The sequence below is a fragment of the Myxocyprinus asiaticus genome, chromosome 20, assembly GCF_019703515.2.
Source record: "Myxocyprinus asiaticus isolate MX2 ecotype Aquarium Trade chromosome 20, UBuf_Myxa_2, whole genome shotgun sequence".
NCBI classification, from domain to species: domain Eukaryota; kingdom Metazoa; phylum Chordata; class Actinopteri; order Cypriniformes; family Catostomidae; genus Myxocyprinus; species Myxocyprinus asiaticus.
This window is the reverse complement of record NC_059363.1, coordinates 4,886,895-4,901,302: the sequence shown is the minus strand read 5'-3', so window position 1 is coordinate 4,901,302 and position 14,408 is coordinate 4,886,895. Positions and strand designations below refer to the sequence as shown.

At 36.7% G+C, this 14,408-nt stretch overlaps 1 protein-coding gene across 1 annotated transcript in view; it reads right to left on the bottom strand.

Annotated features, from left to right (window-relative positions):
- The window catches only part of LOC127411506 (A-kinase anchor protein 6-like), a 221,117-nt gene extending 209,991 nt beyond the window's left edge, over positions 1 to 11,126 (bottom strand). The window contains exon 1 of the mRNA XM_051647145.1: positions 10,921 to 11,126. The gene's annotated coding sequence lies outside the window, so the exon portion shown is untranslated. The remainder of the gene's footprint in view (positions 1 to 10,920) is intronic.
- Positions 11,127 to 14,408: the final 3,282 nt, after the last annotated feature.

Genomic DNA, 14,408 nt, shown 5'->3' with positions numbered 1-14,408 from the left:
ACACCGGGTGACGCATCCTGAGAACTGCACTGTTAGAATGGTTTTATGCTGAAGAGCTGTTTAAAAGTTTTTTTTCTCTCTCGTAAATGTAAACGAGCGTAAATGTCAACATCATACTATATGTCGAAAGGATTGAAGCCTGTCACGCAAAACATGAGCTCATTGATGTCATAAAATATCAGTCTGCTTTTTTATTCCAACTGTTACTCTTGGTCAGAGTCTTCCGTAAATATTTAGTTTATACCTAGGGTTATGTCCTACATAACTTTAATGGTGCAATGCTCAAATATTTAGTAGTGCGTAAATTGTGACTTAGTGCCCATTTACGCCACAACTAGGCTAAGTTGTAACTTACATATAGCTGGTGCAACTGGCCCCTGAAGACTGTTATTCATGCTTTTATTTCATTGAGATTGGATTATTGTAATGCATTGTATTTGGGGCTTTCAAACGCTTTATTATCACGTTTACAGTTAGTGCAAAATGCAGCGGCTGGACTCCTAACAGGCACTAGGAAGCACATTAGCATTTCTCCTGTGATGGCCTCTTTGCACTGGCTTCCATTTAAATATAGTGTTCAATTTAAGGTACTCTTAAGGGTCTGCATGGGCTTGCACCTGATAACATTTCTGACCTTCTCCATCAATATCAAACCACTAGACCATTAAGGTCTTCACAGAGTCTGCTTTTGAGTGTCCCCAAGTCCCATTTTAAATCTAAAGGGAATCGTGCCTTCTCTGCTGCAGCCCCTCGCCTTTGGAATAGTCTGCCTCTCCATATTAGATCCTGTGGCACAATTGAGTCTTTTAAAACTCAGTTAAAAACTCATCCTTTTTACTATTGCCTATGACTGTACCTAGTTGTACTGTAATGATATTTTGGTTTGTGTACTGTATGTGCTTGAATGTGGCTGTATTTTAATTCTGAGTCTTTTGACTCTAAATTGAGTCTTTTAAAACTCAGTTAAAGACTCATCTTTTCTCTATTGTCTTTGACTGTATTTATATTTTGGTTTATATTTTTATTGTGTATGTTTTAAATGTGGCTGTATTTTAAATTGTTCTATTGTAAAGCACTTTGGTCAACATGTGTTGTTTTAAATGTACTAAAGAAATAAATATGATTGAAATGTGATTGATTGGATTAAATTAATCATGGCTGATTGTGAATTGTGAATTTCTACAATGGCATCTGTAACTGAAAACTGCATGCTACATCCACACCACTAGGTGTCACTGTAAGTCCAAGATGACAAAGAAAAAGTTACTGAGAGCAACTTTTAATGAGAAGTTGTCTCATTACCAATACATTTCCATATTGATGGTGTGTGTGAACAGAGCCATAAGATTGCTGGTTTCAGTTCGTACGAGGTTGGGATGTGCTGAAATAAGAAATAGATGTTCTGACATAGATGACGCAATTACTAGAGCGCTTCTCTTCATCCGAGCAGATGAAGAAATCTTCCGACAGCTTAAAGGAACAGTAAGCATTTCCATTACGTACGATACAATAACCAGCCTCCTCCGGGAATGCCCAGACCTCTTTGTAGCGATATACGTACTCATTACTGTGCTTTTCAGCTGCAGATAGCTTCTCCACCTTAGGATGCAAGCAACAGCATTTTATTTTCTGTAGTTCATCAGTCTTATTTTGAAGTCATGGCATACGATGTCATTGAGTCTCGAGCAACTGCATTAATGTGAACATTTGCCAAACAATTCAGAATTCACATTCAGAATTCAGATACAAAATAATACCCTGCCATGTTTTCGAACAAGAAACCTAAATTTCTGGCACAGCCGTGTAGATGTCATTTTCGGCAAACAACATCACAGAGTTTACCGGCATTTGGTGCTGATGTGTGAATGGGACTAGCAAAAAGGAAAAAGACGGAAAGTCATTGCATGCATGAATAGCACATGTGGTACATTTACCAGTAAATGCAACCCAATGATTTTCCTGTAATTTACCTGGTTGCATGTGTGAAAGGGGCTACTGTCTGTAGCATCCTGTAAAGCATTGTTATGTTTTATTATAGTCACAAATTGTACAATATATTTTTAAATTATGATTTTAATCACGCCCTGCTCAACAACAGAAGACATGTTAATTTTTATATCACTTTGAATAACTTAAGATTGTTCATATTTCAGTGTTTTAAAAACAAACAAGAACAAAAAAGAGGAAGTATAACATTTAAGTACTGTTCCCACAACAACAGACTTTAACATGAAAAAAGAACAATGTATAATATTTCAAATCTAAGTTACCAAAGAAAGTTAAGAATTTAATCCACACTTAAATGGCAATGCACTTACAGTGGTCCATATATTATGACACTAACCCTGTAAGACCTAACCAAACCAACTTCTTTTAGTGGAATGTTTTACTTAAAAAATAAAAATAAAAATTTACTTTCACTATCCAGTTTTATTCAATATGTTCATATAACTTGAAATATTCCCAGGTTATATTTCCCAATATAACCAAGGGAACTTAAATTAACTGAGTTGATTCAACTATAAAAGTGTCTTGTCAGCTTTACTCACTCCATTTGCATTGTGACAACATGAATATTTTTTGTTTGGTTAACTAAAACTGTGCAGAGGATTTCTAGTTCCCAGCATGTCATCAGAGTAAATTTTAAAATTAAGTGTTATTTTATCTTTCTTTGTGCAAGATAAATATAAAGGGGGAGACTTTTTAGTGTTTAATGTTTTGTTATGTTGAGATTTAGAAGAATGTGTGTTATGTAGAAATTTTGGGTTACCATCACGGTGAAGAGGGGAGCTTGAGCCTAGGTTGACGATCGATGCATTTTGAATAGTCTACATATTTTATCCATTGAGCAATTACTGTGCTAACCATAGCATAGTAACCAAGTTGCACTCAGTAATACCAGAGACTATTTAGCAGACACGGGCCACTTCTGTTACAATGAATGGGAGAAACTGGAACTGCCAACAGCTGTAGAAAAGGAAGTCCTGCCTTACAGGTAAAAGAGCCAATCACCTTTTAGATACAGACATCGCCTGTCAATCAACTCGAGAACAAGCATTAGCTAGACAAGCCAGGAAAATAGCATTTATTAGCGTGATCTGAGCTAAAGAAGCACAGTTGATGATACCAGTGTTGTCAGACTTTACTGTTGATTTGAAATATGTTCTTTGATCACAATCTTGACCAACCGTTTTGGTGATTTCGGTCTTTCCCCATTCAAGTAGATAGGAGCTGCACTTTTATGCCGCTTATTTACATGGAAAAATAGCTGCCCAGTCTGCCCAAAAGCGTTCCAAAGATGGCCGCCAAGTGGACTGACTTGTCTTTAAAGACTTTGGAAATGCTTACCACCAGCATGTTTTTAGCATGCTAGCATTTCCTGTCACTAGCATATCACTAAAAGAGTTTAATTTGAGTTATTTTTACATGTTAAATTTTGTTGGGTTTACTTGATTCAGTTGGAGTAAACATGGGCAACCAGTTTTTTTTTTTTTTTGTTGTTGTTTTTTTTTAGTGTATGTTATCTTTCTTTCAAATAAATGACACTTGATTTGATTTTTTGTGGTCTCATGCAATGTCATTCTGAAATTGTTAATGTGGCTTAAGTGTCTAAATATGTTTTGGGGCCACTCTTCAAATTCAGGCAGGACCACAGAAGCAGAACATCTGAACAGACACAAAAATAGTCATAGCTCTGCATTGGCCAATGCAACAATGAGTTATATGACGTCAGTTTAAATCAGAGACCTGCAGCATCTGTGTGAGATATCAGATGAACTTCAATAATTCATAGCACTAAAGCGATGACCTCACAAACTGCTGCATCCGCCATTTTGGAGAAAGGATTGAAGAATGTTTGTTCTATTATTCATAGTCTATATATTAGTATTTTCATTCTTGCTTTAGAATATAATAAGTATGTCTGGTGTCTTTGCCCTGTCTCATGTTTTTCATGTTATTTTGGATTTAACAAACACTTTTATTTAAAGTGACAGTAATAATTCAAGGGATTGTTCACCCAAAAATGAAAGTTCACTAAAGTGAAAATGAAAGTCACTATTTACTCACCCTCATGTTAGGCAGAATGACTCGGTCTCTATCACCATTCACTTTCATTGTTTGGACAATAGATGCAATACAATTGAATAGTGACTGAAGGTTCTGCTTCACATCTCCTTTTGTGTTCCACAGAAGGAAAAAAGTCATATGTGTTTGGAACAATGTGAGGGTGAGTAAATGGTGACCGAATTTTCATTTGTGGGAATTATCCCTTTAAGCCACACCACCCACTATGTCAGAGAAGTATAATAAAAGCCATTCTATCCACTTCCAAAGTTTCAAAGAGAGTTTTTATTTGTATTTTGCAGGCAGACTATTTCTACAGTTGTATGACAGCAACACAAATCACTGTAAATGACAATGACAATCACAATGTTCTCTGGTGTGGCCCTTTTACTGCTTGAATGTTCTTTTAAGTTCCCATTTGCTGTCCATCTCTACAGGCCATTTTTTACCTGTGCCTGATCAATATGTTGTTAACCTTTAACCTCAATAATCAGTAATGAGGTTAAAAGTCAGTATCTTTAATTCACCAAGTTCATTACTATTACTGCCATGTGCACATGTGTAATGAAAGCATCTGTACAATGAAAACTTACATACTAATTTACTTGAAAAGTAATTCATAATGAGAACAGCATTATAGGGTCATTCTATTTTTGTGCGAGAATCCAGCTACTGTGATTAAGAGATTTGAAACATACTTAATAACACTTTGAATAAGAATAGTATGCCCAGCCGGCTGTTGCCACACCCTTGGTCTTGATGTTAAAAGGCAGCTGCTCTCATTATGTTTGAATAATAACGGAAATAACTGGACATGATACAGAGACAAGCAGACTGCACGGCACTGTCCAAATGGAACATTAACTGAGACGTGAATGATACCACCATCATAGCTAGAGAAGGAAAGGCCAACAATAGGCCTATTGCATTGATTACAACAGTTACCAAAAGCCAAATACAATGTGTTTCACGTCAGGTGTAAATTTTGTTTGGGATCCACATTTAAATTACTTATTGCACAGTTTTACAGTGTTGGGAAGCTTTAAGGCTTAGAGTTTGCTATGAAAGCATGCTAAGCATGCTTTTGAACTCCAAAAACCAACTAAATACACTTGTGTTGTAATTTCAGAAGGTACTTTCATAAAACGGTGCACCAGACTTTAAAAAATATGCTCTGGTCATGCTCAGGCACTTTAACTTTAATAATTAAAATAAGTTTCCTTATTGTATTCATTTACATGAAGAAAAATAACAGTATACCTAACAGGGTGGAAATAAAATCTAAATTTAGACATTAGGTCATTAGCTTAAAACACATTTGTCAAGTTTTTCTAGAAATGTAATTTCATTATGTCCATGTTGGTTTAATAAATTTTGGGGAAACATTTTATCATTAACAAAAAATAAATAAATAGAAAAACGTTTTTCAAGATAAAAATTATTTTTTACAGATATCATGAATTTTTGAGTCACGGATAGCAAGACGTTTCTCGGGGTTATTCCATTTGACATAAAATGTTACTTTTTATAAAAATGTCGAAACATTTGTATTTATTTTTTCTCTCCTTTTCTCCCCAATTTGGTATGCCCAATTCCCAATGCGCTCTAAGTCCTCGTAGTGGCGTAGTGACTCGCCTCAATCCGGGTGGCAGAGGACGAATCTCAGTTGCCTCCGCGTCCGAGACTGTCAATGTGCACATCTTATCACATGGCTTGTTGAGCGCGTTACCGCGGAGACCTAGTGTGGCATCACGCTATTCTCTGCGGCATCCACACACAACTCACCACGTGCCCCACTGAGAGCGAGAACCACATTATAGCGACCACGAGGAGGTTACCCCATGTGACTCTACCCTCCCTAGCAACCGGGCCATTTTGGTTGCTTAGGAAACCTGGCTGGAATCACTCAGCACACCATGGATTTGAACTCGCGACTCCAGGGGTGGTAGTCAGCGTCAATATTCGCTGAGCTACCCAGGCCCCCGAAATATCATATTTTTTAAAACTTTACACACAGTCATGAGGGTCTAAAGGAGTCCTCTCTGTTTTATGTTTGGCAATGTTGGTTCACATGTGCCTTCGATTGTCGACCCCTTGGCAAGCCTTTAAAACTACTCCTTAACGTACATGCAGCCCGTACCCTAACCCATATCCCCACGCTAATGGTACAGTGCATACTCAACAAAGAAATAGAAAATTTGAAAATTGATGATAAGTCAATTATTCAAAAAATCATTTCTAAAGTCACAATTTAGAAAAAGTTAAATTGAAGAAAATGAGAGAAAAGGACAATTATTCATTTTTGAAGTAACCGAAAAAAAAAAAAGAAAAAGAAAAGTTTCAAACCGTTTTTTTCCATTTTTGCATTTGGATTGGTACAGTCTGAAAAACTAATTGTAAAGCATTACACGGACCATACACTGTTGGACATCGTTAGTATACAAAAATAAATGAATAATCAAATAAAACTCGTTATAGATTCTGAAGAATGTTTTAATTTGTTAAAACTAATAATAATAACAATTACTTCCAACTACATATGCCAAAATTTCTCAAAATATTCAGCTAATAATGAGACTTTTATTAATTTAAGTTTCTCAGTTACACCACTGGGACTCTAAGCCCCAGAAAAACATATTTCAAGTAATTGTTTTGTGTAAATTACATTTTTAATGTATTTTTGAATCAGTTAAAAAAAAAAGGAAAAAAAAGAGCATCATGTCATTAGCCTAGTTTCCATCCACTTTTCGCGCTATTTTGTTATTGACAAAGTGAAAATGCGTAAAAAAACATTTGCGAAATTTCTGCCTGTTTCCATTCAAATGGCCTTTTATCGATAAAAATGGTGTGCGTGATGACGTCATGCCTAAAAAAACACTTTGTCGCATAAGTTTTGGTTTATCGTAAAAGAAATCTGCCCTTAAGCCATTTCCATACAGAAATGTGTGTTTATCGCTAATTCGCCACCCAGATATCCCTAATTATTTTCCTCCGAGGTTTTGGTAAAATGGGGAGAGTATTGAGACAATTCATTGAAATTAACCAGCTTACTGTCATTTTAATTTCACAAATTGCAATCAGAAGAGGAATTGCAATCAAAAGGGAACAGTTGCCCTTCTGATAGGACTGTAATATTGGTCCTGATGTTGCGCCTATTGCAAGTTGCCACCGGTTCTGACCCGAAAACGAATCGTCATGGCCCTGTTCAAGCTGACAACCTGCACCAAGTAGTGGGGAAACTTTTGGTCTTAGTATAAGGACCATCCATCGATGTGTATATGCTGTGTGCACAGCTATTAAAGAAAAATGATACGGTGTAATATTAGGGTTTACATATGATACATTCCTGATGTTCAATAGGCTATTTTGAACAATCATCTAATCTAAAGAATCGCCATCTCAACTGCATTATGTCCCGCATATTTGTCCAGCAACTTTTAATGACCAACTGAACTCGATTATCATCTAAAATTAATTTTAGCATCATAGTGCAATTTACATTTTCTGAAGAAGCTCAGCAAATGTGTATCTGAGGTAAAGAGGGTTAGATTTTAAATATTTAAACGTTTTAAAATGTGCAAAAGCTCATTTTCTGAAAGTGAACTCAGCATTGGACAAATAGTTCTGATAGTTTATAGTTCTGAAGTGTAGAAAATGTAATTCAGCCGACTTGCTAAATTAAGTTTGTGTAACAAAAAGGCATATATAGGTCTAAAAAAAAATTTAAAAAATTTCATTTGGTCATTTATTTAATTTAATATAGGGACTTTTGCTGGCATTTTTTCAAAAATAAACTAAACAATAATTTAATAGAATTGGGCTATATGTTCGTGTTCCAAAAAAGCACACTGAAGATTTTCTCCTAGTATTGTGTATTTATTTTTTATTTAAAACATCTTTGTGCACAGAAATTATATGTTTTTTGTATTTTGGGCTAATTCCGTGACTGCCATCTATTATTTTGAATGGTGTGGAAAAGCAACTTTAATAAATAAACAGATGGCTACCGCGATTAAATTAATCACAAACAGTGGCCATTCATTTGTTCTCCGTGCACTTGTCAATGTGCATGATACGAGATATTTGTGTTGGCACTCCTGGAAGTGTCATGTTTGCTGTGATCAGATCTATATGCCGTTAAGATCGATCCATAATCACGTACAATAAATTGGCTTTCAAGGATGTATACCGTTGTCATGATTAACACAGGCTAACGATTGGGGTAAACTCTGTCATGTGACACTACATTTTTGCGTTAATGCCAATTTTCTCGACAAAAAGTGTTTCCAAACCAGTTTTTCGCAACAGTTGAAGTATCGACATAGTTTATGCGCTAGAGTGAAACGGAAAAATATTATGTCGACACTTGTGAAATTTTAGCGATAATTTGTGTTTCCATCAGCTTTATTTTGATGCACTAAAACTATTTTCGCAAAAAATTATTGGATGGAAACGTAGTTTTTGACCTGAATATCAACTTCTCAATTTTAATTTGTTTTTCCACCATAAATTACATCACTTCCTGGAGGATTCCCTCAACCTCCACTCAAACCCAAGTAGAAACGTTATTTAAAATTCACCCCATGTACAATTAATTGTGATACTTTGTGAAAAGAAAACTAACTTATATAATTTCCATCTTTAAAAATTGTGTTTAATATTGTATCCAATATATAAGACATACTGTATATGATAAGGACATGGAAATGTACTGCATTGTAGGAATCTTCCAAAGAGCAGTTTTGTATTTTAGGCAAGCGATACAATAAAAGCAGACAGCTACACAGGTTGTTCCATGTCTATATAACAGGGGTCAATGCTAATGAAGAGAAAGGGTTTGTTCCCCACCTAACCCCTGCTTTCCACACTCAAACACACACACACAGACAAGTGTCTTAAACACAAACCCTCATCACCATAATAAAACAGGGATCTCATGGGAGAGGGAGGGGCAGATCACAGACGATTGGCTCACAAAACCCAGAGACATGGCATGCAAAACTGCAACAGTGTGTAGGGCCACAGAGCTGAAATAAACAGCTATCTTATGACATTAGAAACTTGTAGACACAGAACTCAAAGCTACAATGGATAACACACTCAAATGCATCAGTTATTTAGTGCATTTATTGCATTAATTGCTTCTTTCTGCCGCTCACTTGTTCTAGTACACACCCTGTATATTTTACTTTGTAATGTAACTGTATATTATATTGTTCCAGGAATTACCCAGTGTCCCAGGAACACATTTTAACCTTTCTTCTTTTTGTTATATGAAGATCATATTAAAAATGACTTTTTTTTTTTACCAGGTCATCATCATTTATTTTTGGTACTTTTCAAATGCCTTTTATGTATATGTTGCAGTTTCAGCCTTGTCCCAGACCCAGATTTTCAATATTAAACTATGAAAATTAATTACAAAAATACGAATTATTACATGGTTAAAATTATGATCATATAAACAATGAGTGAAAGTTTTCGCTCAGTGGGTCGCACAAATAGTTTTTCCACACTCTTGCTATTGCCCATGTGCCAACCCCTCCGTGTGGCAAAGGTGGCAAGTGTGCCTTCAATTGTCGACCCCTGGGCAAGCCTTTAAAACTACTCCTTAACGTACATGCAGTCCATTCCCTAACCCATACCCCGCGCTAATGGTACAGTGTCTTACAAATTGCAAGACTTCTAAAAGTCACAATTTAGAAAAAGTTAAATTGAAGAAAATGAGAGAAAAGGACAATTATTCATTCTTAAAGTAACCGGAAAAAAAATGAAAAATAAAAGTTTCAAACTGTTTTTCTATTTTTGCATTTGGATTGGTACAGTCTGAAAAACGGATTTTAAAGCGTTACACGAACCATACATTGTATGGCTCAGACTGTTATGCTGATAATATAATTTGTAATGAAAAAAAAACATTTTGATGTTTTTTTTTTTTTTTTTTTAAGTATGCAAAATAGAAACATTTTCACTATTGGTCAATTTTGGACCCCGCTGTATATTATACTGTATACACTATGTGTGTATATACTGTATTGTATATAGTTTGTAATGCTATATTATCACTGCTTGATACCATGTTTACTGTGCCAACAAGTCAAATTCCTGTTCCACCAATTAAATACACGTGAATTCTGATTCTGAGCTTGTGGTGCAACACCACACCTTAGCACTCATGCTGCCTTATTTCAATAGATTTGCTTTCTTCTATGTATCTCCAAGCATCTGTCGCCCAAGATCACCCAGGCTGAACAGAGTCGGGCATATGTTTGGGCTCAAGGTGATGAAGCAGCATCTAGAGGAGACAGAACCATGACCGAGCAATGATAGAACCACACAGGCGTGTCCACAGCAACACATGCCCTGAGAAAATGATTATTAACCCTCAAATCCTGCATCCTCCACCCTGCAGCACCAAGAGCTGAAGATGTACATACACTGGATGAGCCATTCAGCTACAAACGTGCTTAATGCAAACAAACACGCTGGAAAACAGTGGGCCATACTTCCGTTTAAGGGTGGGTGGAGAATACACACTGACACATTCACATTCCCATCCTTATAGACCGAAATAGCACCACTGTAAAAAGAAAACAACCCTTCCCTGGGCTTTAAAAGGCTTCAATGTATATGTTTGGCCCCCTTTCTGGATACTATTTGTGTATGCGACAGCTTCTTCCTCTGCAGGCCAGTTTGACAAAGCAACGTGCTGCATACCTCCAATAATACCCATCAACTTTAAACCTTTTCTGGTAAAAGATCATATCCATTTTCGATTCTATCCTGGTCTTTTTTTTTTAAGAAATCATAAGTCCAGTAGCTCATAGCAGAAGAATACAGAAGCCAGGTACTCACCATAACAGTACTCCACTACTCCATTTCTCCTTCCAGTGTGTGAGGGAGGTGCCTGCTATACGATCTACTGCAGGGCTGCCTGCCTCGAGCAGCCCTCGCTGGACGGATGCTGATGATGTAGCGCCTTTCAGGAGGGCAGCCCAGTTACCTTGGAAACTGAGGAGTGATGGAGGGGCCATGCTGATATGGGATTGGCTGAAGTGGGGTGGTGCTCCTGCTATGGGGCCCCTGGTGGGAGTGGCTTAGCATGAGAGGAGAGAAGAAGCAGAGCTGTGAGAGCAAATGCACTATTTCAGTGAGAGAGAGAGAGTCCTTTTGGTGTGCAATAACACACAAACACATATTCATAAAAGGCTGTATTATGCTCATATACTGTAGAGTAAATAGGAGGATTGGCATGCATCTGATACACTATTTGTGTTATATTTCTAACATAAAAAGAGTCACAAAAATATATAATTAGGCTATATCATTGCAAGTGTTAAAATGTCTTAAATACAAACAGACTTTTTTCATCTCCTTACCTAACAAAGTAGTGTAACATATATATATATATATATATATATATATATATATATATATATATATATATATATATATATATATCACACACACACACACACACACACAAAGTACTGTGCAAAAGTTTTAGGCACTTGTGACAAATGTTGCATAGTGAGGATGTCTTCAAAAATAATGACATAAATAGTTTTCATTGATCACTTAATGTCATACAAAGTCCAGTAAACATAAAAAAGCTAAATCAATATTTGGTGTGACCACCTTTGCCTTTAAAACAGCACCAATTCTCCTAGGTACACCTGGACACAGTTTTTCTTGGTTGTTGGCAGATAGGATGTTTCAAGCTTCTTGGAGAATTCGTCACAGTTCTTCTATCTATTTAGGCTGTCTCAATTGCTTCTGTCTCTTTATGTAATCTCAGACTGACACGATGTTCAGTGGGGGGCTTTGTGGGGGCCATGACATCCGTTGCAAGGCTCCCTGTTCTTCTATTCTAATCTTTTCTATTTGCAAAAGTAATGTTTGGGAGTCTAAAATTTATATTTCCTATTGACACACTAAAGCTGAAGATATAAATAACCATCTTAAGACAAATGCTTTTGTGAAACATCTTACAGACTTTTGCACAGTACTGTATATACAGGTGCATCTCAATAAATTAGAATGTTGTGGAAAAGTTCATTTATTTCAGTAATTCAAATCAAATTGTGAAACTCGTGTATTAAATAAATTCAATGCACACAGACTGAAGTAGTTTAAGTCTTTGGTTCTTTTAATTGTGATGATTTTGGCTCACATTTAACAAAAACCCACCAATTCACTATCTCAAAAAATTAGAATATGGTGACATGCCAATCAGCTAATCAACTCAAAACACCTGCAAAGTTTCCTGAGCCTTCAAAATGGTCTCTCAGTTTGGTTCACTAGGCTACACAATCATGGGGAAGACTGCTGATCTGACAGTTGTCCAGAAGACAATCACTGACACCCTTCACAAGGAGGGTAAGCCACAAACATTCATTGCCAAAGAAGCTGGCTGTTCACAGAGTGCTGTATCCAAGCATGTTAACAGAAAGTTGAGTGGAAGGAAAAAGTGTGGAAGAAAAAGATGCACAACCAACCAAGAGAACCACAGCCTTATGATTGTCAAGCAAAATCGATTCAAGAATTTGGGTGAACTTCACAAGGAATGGACTGAGGCTGGGGTCAAGGCATCAACAGCCACCACACACAGACAAGGAATTTGGCTACAGTTGTCGTATTCCTCTTGTTAAGCCACTCCTGAACCACAGACAACGTCAGAGGCGTCTTACCTGGGCTAAGGAGAAGAAGAACTGGACTGTTGCCCAGTGGTCCAAAGTCCTCTTTTCAGATGAGAGCAAGTTTTGTATTTCATTTGGAAACCAAGGTCCTAGAGTCTGGAGGAAGGGTGGAGAAGCTCATAGCCCAAGTTGCTTGAAGTCCAGTGTTAAGTTTCCACAGTCTGTGATGATTTGGGGTGCAATGTCATCTGCTGGTGTTGGTCTATTGTGTTTTTTGAAAACCAAAGTCACTGCACCCGTTTACCAAGAAATTTTGGAGCACTTCAGGCTTCCTTCTGCTGACCAGCTTTTTAAAGATGCTGATTTCATTTTCCAGCAGGATTTGGCACCTGCCCACACTGCCTAAAGCACCAAAAGTTGGTTAAATGACCATGGTGTTGGTGTGCTTGACTGGCCAGTAAACTCACCAGACCTGAACCCCATAGAGAATCTATGGGGTATTGTCAAGAGGAAAATGAGAAACAAGAGACCAAAAAATGCAGATGAGCTGAAGGCCACTGTCAAAGAAACCTGGGCTTCCACACCACCTCAGCAGTGCCACAAACTGATCACCTCCATGCCACGCCGAATTGAGGCAGTAATTAAAGCAAAAGGAGCCCCTACCAAGTATTGAGTACATATACAGTAAATGAACATACTTTCCAGAAGGCCAACAATTCACTAAAAATGTTTTTTTTATTGGTCTTATGATGTATTCTAATTTTTTGAGATAGTGAATTGGTGGGTTTTTGTTAAATGTGAGCCAAAATCATCACAATTAAAAGAACCAAAGACTTAAACTACTTCAGTCTGTGTGCATTGAATTTATTTAATACACGAGTTTCACAATTTGAGTTGAATTACTGAAATAAATGAACTTTTCCACGACATTCTAATTTATTGAGATGCACCTGTATATATATATATATATATATACACACACACACACGCATGGTACTTAAAAGGAATATTCCAGGTTCAATACCAGTTAAGCTGAATCGGCAGCATCTGTGGCATAATGTTGATTACCACAAAAATTACTTTCGACTCGTCCTTCCTTTTCTTTAATAAAAAAGCAAAAATGTAGGTTACAGTGAGACACTTACAATGAAAGTGAATGGGGTCTTTGTATGGGGAATTGTTTATTATTTGAGATGGAAAGTTGTTTAAATTGTCGGTTTTGCAAGATTACAGGGTTTATGGTGTCACGCTGTCATGGCAGCAAAACTGTAAAATTGAAACCACAAAGAAACAATTAGTAAGCAATTGTATCACACTAAATTCGTGTTAACGTGCATATTGTTTACATATTGTAGATATAGTTTTTAAAAAGTGAGTATTTTAACGTTTATGGATTGGCCCCATAGCCCTTATTCACGCTAGCGCCATCTTTGATTTTTAATGGGGATGACAACGAGGATGTGAGGGATAAAGCTGTATAAATCTTCTAGATCACATCTGATTTTCAACAACTCATGCTGTCTGGAGTTCTTTGTCTGCTGAATGTTCTTAGACAGATATTTGATCAATGTTTTGTCTGCGGAACGATCCAAAAACACTTTAAACTGCAGTACAGCCCATTGAAGAGACTGTAAGTCTATCCCTAACAGCCTCGTTGTCATTCCCATTAAAAATCAAAGATGGCGCTAGCGTGAATAAGGTTAA